Source organism: Marmota flaviventris, chromosome 8, assembly GCF_047511675.1.
Source record: "Marmota flaviventris isolate mMarFla1 chromosome 8, mMarFla1.hap1, whole genome shotgun sequence".
NCBI lineage: Eukaryota > Metazoa > Chordata > Mammalia > Rodentia > Sciuridae > Marmota > Marmota flaviventris.
The window spans coordinates 109,129,228-109,135,227 of NC_092505.1; positions in this window are offsets into that span (position 1 = coordinate 109,129,228).

Genomic DNA, 6,000 nt, shown 5'->3' on the forward strand with positions numbered 1-6,000 from the left:
AACACCTACACAGAAACATTCAGAAATGAGGGTATCTCTTAACCCAGTCAAAATCAATGATTGCCTGCCTGTCCCCCACTCCAGCCTCAGTCCTGCCCTGTGCCTGTGGAAGCACCCGGGCTTCCTGGGCCAGGGTAGATGCAGTGGGTCACGCCTTTCCTGCTTCATCTCGGAAGAGTCTGGGCCCCTGCCCACCATAGTTCCTCTGAGGCCGCTGCTTCTTCCGAGGACCTGTCCCTTTCTAGACCCAGGACCACACTGCCTCCTTTGTGCCCTCCTCCTGTTTCTAGGGTCTTGGTGTCCCTTACAGTCCCTCACCTTGACCACAGCTCCCTGGCCAGCCCCTCTAGGGAACCCTCTTGAGTTACCTGCTGGTGTTTCTGAAAAGGTTCTAACTCATCATGGCGTCACTTCTATGTGGAAAAGAGCACCCACAAGACAGGGGGCAGGAGCAGAGTAGGGAGCGCACCCCTAGGGCAGGGACTTGAGAGAAGCTTGAGGCAGCCTTTATTTGCCCCTGTTCAGCCTGATGTTTTCACTTTATTACTTCCTCTGAGCCCTACTTATAAGTCTACTCCAGTTTCTACTCTTCATCCCTGCAGGTAGACCTTCTTACCCAGTTCATGTGTGTTCTTTTGAATATACATGCATGTAGTATAAATTTTTATACATGCACCCTCACACATGTACATAGACACACATGCACACAAACATATGGTCAGATTCAACAGTGAACAATGTAGCATTTTAAATTTACATAGATGGTATTGTGTTGTATTTTATTTTCTTAATTTATAATTCAATGTTATGTTTTTGAGATGTGTTTTTGATGATATGCAGATTCACCTAATTATATAAACTTGTTTTATATTCTATCATTCATATATAATGTTTTATTTGTTCTTTAACTGATGGACACAGATTATTTTTAATAGTTTATTGTTATAAATTATTTCAGTAAATATCCTACAACCTGTGTCTTTGCATATCTAAAATTTTACAGTGAGATCTTTTGTGAATTATGAATCTCTTAAATAAGAATTCTGAATTTCTTAATTGGAGTAGAGCTTTTGCTAAAAAAAAAAAAAAAAAAAAGCTATGCCAAGAAACAATTTTAAATTTAAAAAGGAAATGAATCTAGTCCCATTCTAGTATATTCTACATGAGCAGGAATGGCCTCTTTATTTTGTCACTTTAAAGTGAAATCTGCTGGTTCATAGAAAAAAGAATCATAAATATCAAGACTCCTAATAAAACATTAAAATACAAAATATAAGCAAAACAAAAAGGTGATTTTGATATTTTGACTGCCATGTAACCAGGAGGAAAAATGCAACCAGATGAATTAAAGGAGCTCCAGTTCACTTAAAAATATATAGTCCATAGTTTAAATTCATCTCCACCTGGGCGCCTAAGTTGAGGGAAAAGCGGTAAACCCTGCAGGCATTGTGCAGAAAGTTTGCCCTTCTTCTCTTTGAAATCTGTACCACACGTTTCAATATGAACATGTTCAAAGCAAGGCCCCTGGTGAGTAGCAGCTCCTGAGGGCTTTCGAGCACCTTTGTGCAGCATCCAGGAGGGAAATCAGCTTTAGGGCGACCGGGTGGGGCTGACCTAACCTAACATGATAACTCACGCCAACACAGACCGTGCTTCTGCTTGGACTGTGTGCTCTGCTAAAAGTGAACGTGAAGCTCAATGATGTCTGGGATTGGCTTGCAGATTCTGTTCCTATGTCTTCCCATCCGGGTCTTAAGCAGTCACCAACTCTGTCTTCTCTGTACCCGGAGCACAGCCAGACTCACTTCAGCATATTTTATTAGTCCCTTGGAACTTAAAGTGAATTATTAGCAATCTGAAAAAAATATTTACCAAAGTCGTGGTGACCAGGAAAGAGGGAGGAGAGCAGCCCTTCACACCAAACGCGCCCAGTGCCCACAGAAAGGACTCAAGGGGCTAATGGCTGTGAGCCTGGAAGGCACCCAGGACCAGAGGCTGCTGTGTCAAAGAAAGCCCAAGCCTCAAGAAACAGGGGGGGACCGAAGGATCTGAAGGTAAGTGGGGTAACCCCTGATGGGCGGATAACAAAGATCAGATCGGGCAGAAAAAGAAAGGACCCAGATAATGAGGGCCAGACTCCCTGGGCCCCACCCCACCCTGCTCCCCAGCAAGGCAAATATCCCAGTCAAGCCCCACCCGTGGTTGTTGTTTGATTTTCTTTCCTTTTCTCTCCCTGCCAATCAGTCGGAAAGGACGATTCAAACCAGAGAGTATGCGGAGCTATAGGAAAAAAAGAACAGTATATTTCTAGATGCCCTAGTTTAGAGACCGAGAGCTACTCATACCTGAGGGTAGAGACCTCTGTGTCCCTGTCACACAGGGCTCTGAGCCAAGTGCTGTTACATTCAGTGCTCACTGAACTGCAGGCGACCTCCAAGGGGAGTTACAGGGTGCAGTTGCGTGTCTACGTAAGAAAACTGAAGGAAGACAAGCGCCAAGCGGAAAGCTCCAATCACAGGACGGCAGAAAGCTGTGGCTCCCTTGGCTCTGGGGTTCTTCCGCCTGGAGCAGGGCTTAGTGCACATTCCGCGGGGGGGTGCTCTCCTCACCATGAGCCTCCTTCTCCACCTCCGCCTCTGGCTGGGCTTCTCCCGCCGACGTCCCGGCCCTGCCACTGAGGTATGCTTGCTCCACAGACAGTGACTTCTGTGGACCAAAAAGGTGACATGAGACCTAATTCCTGAGTTCCCATCTGCTCTGTCTTGGGTGTACACCCTGGAACTCATGTATTGGAATTGTAACCCAAAGTCATGTGTGAATGCCATCTGGAGGTGATATTTAGAATTAGACCAGGCCATGAGGGTGGCATGTCATAATTGCCGCAGTGGCTTTAGAAGAGAAAAAAGAGACCAAGATCGCAGGCTTGTCCTGGACACTGCAGAGCCCTCAGTGAGAAGGACCGCCCCAGATGCGGCCACCTGTCTTGAACTGCTCAGCCTCCAGAGCCATGAGCAAATGCAACTCTATCCTCTATAAATTACTCAGTTAGTGGCAATCAGCCAGAGCAAGAGAAAACAGCCTGGGACGTCCTCTGTGCCTTGTGAACCTTCTCAGACTTTACAGAAGGCACTAACTACCCAGTCCCCCTCTCTGAAACTCTGTCAGGGAATCTGGCTCCTGTCCACCTCTGACAAGGGATCATGATCTTCCTGAGCCTCATGTGGGTGCAGAAGGCTCCTTGTCACACCTGGGGACCACAGGAGTGCTCTGTGGTACTTCCTCCTGGAGGGCCCCTGGGCAAGCCTTTCCCCGCATGCCAACTACGTGCTGCAATTCCTTACTCACTGAGGTGTGCGTCCTGTCCTTCTCCCTGTGAACACCCCAGGATTTGTGTCCCCTCCCTGGCACTGGATCCTGGTAGGTTTCCCAAACACCACTCAGCTGGTTTTATCCGGCTCTTCCTAATCAAGGCTCACCCCTCCCCCTGCCCCTGCAGTGGGTTCTATGCGTGTGAAACACACGGCCAGCAACGATGGCCATCTCCCAAAGGCAGCCCGTCTGGGTATTTTTTCCTCAGGAGAAAAGAAAATATGGAACATGAAGACAGTGATCACGAAACCAGTCAAGGAGTCTCTGAAAGTCGCCGTGAAGCTGCGTCGAGGGACCGATGCAGTAAAGAGATCCAGCGCCCTGCAGCGCAGCCCTTGGTCCCTCCTTGTCCGCAGCTGCCACTTTCCACTGGACGCCTGTCTATCATGTAGCTTTAGTTTCGTAGGCTCTCCTGGAGGAGGCAAGCACCAAGAAACTGCCCAGATCCTCAGTCCTCTTCATGAAATTAGATACTAAGTACTTTATTCTGAGTTTGCCATAACTAGTCCAAATATTTGCAGTGTGACTTTTTTTTTTCAGTATCTTCTCTCTCTTTCAATTTTCTGTGGTTTAATATCATTGATTGCTTTACAAATAATTTCCTTAGTGGATAATATTGATATTTTGGGGAAGCATTTGATCTCTCCTGGTATCCATAGTCTTTAGGATTGCAGCAACAAGCACAGGATTTCTATTGATGAACTAGGGGATTCAAAGTACCAAAACCAGTTGTATCATTAAAACTCAGTTCCTGTTTTTCTCAGCATTACTTGATGTCATCCTCAGCCTCTGGTCTGTGGGAGAATCATAGGTCTGCTCCTATAAGTATGCAGTGGGACTCAGTTGGGAACATAATGTGATAGCAATGCTGTGACAGACACTTGGTGATGATCTCCTTGGGCAAAGGACAGAGCAAAGAAATTGACAGATGTCTATAATTAATTCCACTGCTTTTGTACAAGCCTGGATTGAATTTTAAATTTCTTGCTTAGAAGAGTCAACAACAGCATGACATCCATCAATAATTCATTATTTCAAAGTTCCTCTGAGCATATCTAAGGGTGCCCCATCTTGGAAAGGAAGAAATATGGATCTTTCGTCTTAAATGTCTTAATGTGACATTTAACTTTCTGCACTTCTGTTTCCTGATATTTAAAGAAGAATTGCTCTCTATTTTCATGAGACAAATGCTTATGTGCTGAGATAATTAATTGTAAGATAATTGGTTACTTTAGTGTTTGTATAAGTAGTTCACATTTCATCTTTGAGGCCATTATTCCTTACAAAACATGAGAAAAATTTTCTGAACATTATTGCACCATTTATTTTTCTTATTTTATTTATGGATCTCTCATCTTCCCACCCAGCCAGTTTGTGAAAATCCACAGATAACAAATATTTAAAATTACAGTATGGTCAGGAAAGGGGTTTTGTTTGCAGAGACACAACTACATCGTGCAACTTACAGAAGACATATCCTGTCCTTGTTAAAGGGCAGTTATTGAGTTATTATTATCCTTCCAAATGTTATTGTAAGTAAAGGAAACAAGATGCAAATACAATGGAAAACATATCTTTTCTTTCAAAACAATACCATTCACACATTTTGACACAGAATTTCTTAGCTTTTTCAACGATAAAGTTGCTTTGTGTTAAAGAAAGTTACATGGATAATGCTCATTTTTGCTTCATACATATAACATGTCTGATTGGCTAATAAATGAACTCTAGATAGGGCAAAGGGGAAAAGGGGAGGGCAGGGAAGGGAAAGGACATAGGGGTAGGAAAGATGGTGGAATGCAATGGTCACCATTATCCTAGGTACATGTATGAAGACACGAAGGGTATCATTCTACTTTGTGTACAACCAGAGATATGAAAAATTGTGCTCTATATGTGTAATATGAATTCTAATGCATTCTGTTGTCATATATAACAAATTGAAATTTTTTTAAAAAATGTAATTACCAAAGAGTTTTTAAAAAGTCTTGCCCAAGACCAGACACCAGGCTAGAACCTCAAGTTAATCCATTGCTCTAGAGAACTTTAGGTAATCAAGTTTGGGTATTCTATTTCACACAAAGACATAATAATGTTATTAATGTTATTCCTGATAATTTTTAAGACTATCCCAAAATGAAAATTGAAGTGCATTTTTATGATCCTTGCCACAGAATCAATATGCTCCCACTTTCAAATAATACTTTTTTTTTATAAACTGATGTTTCTCTTTTACTTGAATAAGTTTAAATTGATGCTATCCATACAAGTAGGTCAGGATTGGATTCTACAATCTATGGTAGAAAAATAACAAATGATACTAACTGAAACAAGATTTAACTTAATTTCCATCTCACATAGAGTAAGCCTAAGGGCAGTAGTACGGGTTTATGGAAGTTTCTCAAAACCTCAGAAATCATTGTACGCTTGGTGACAGTGATGCACACCTGCAATCCCAAGTGCTCTAATAGCTGAGGCAGAAGGATGAAAGTTCCAGACCCCCCAAGCAACCCAGAGAGATCCTGTCTCAGAATTTTAAATGAGGGCTACTGGTGAGGGTGTAGCTAAGTGGTAAAGCATTTGCCTAGAATGTGTGAGGCCTTGGGTTCAATCCCCAGTACTGGGGTGGGG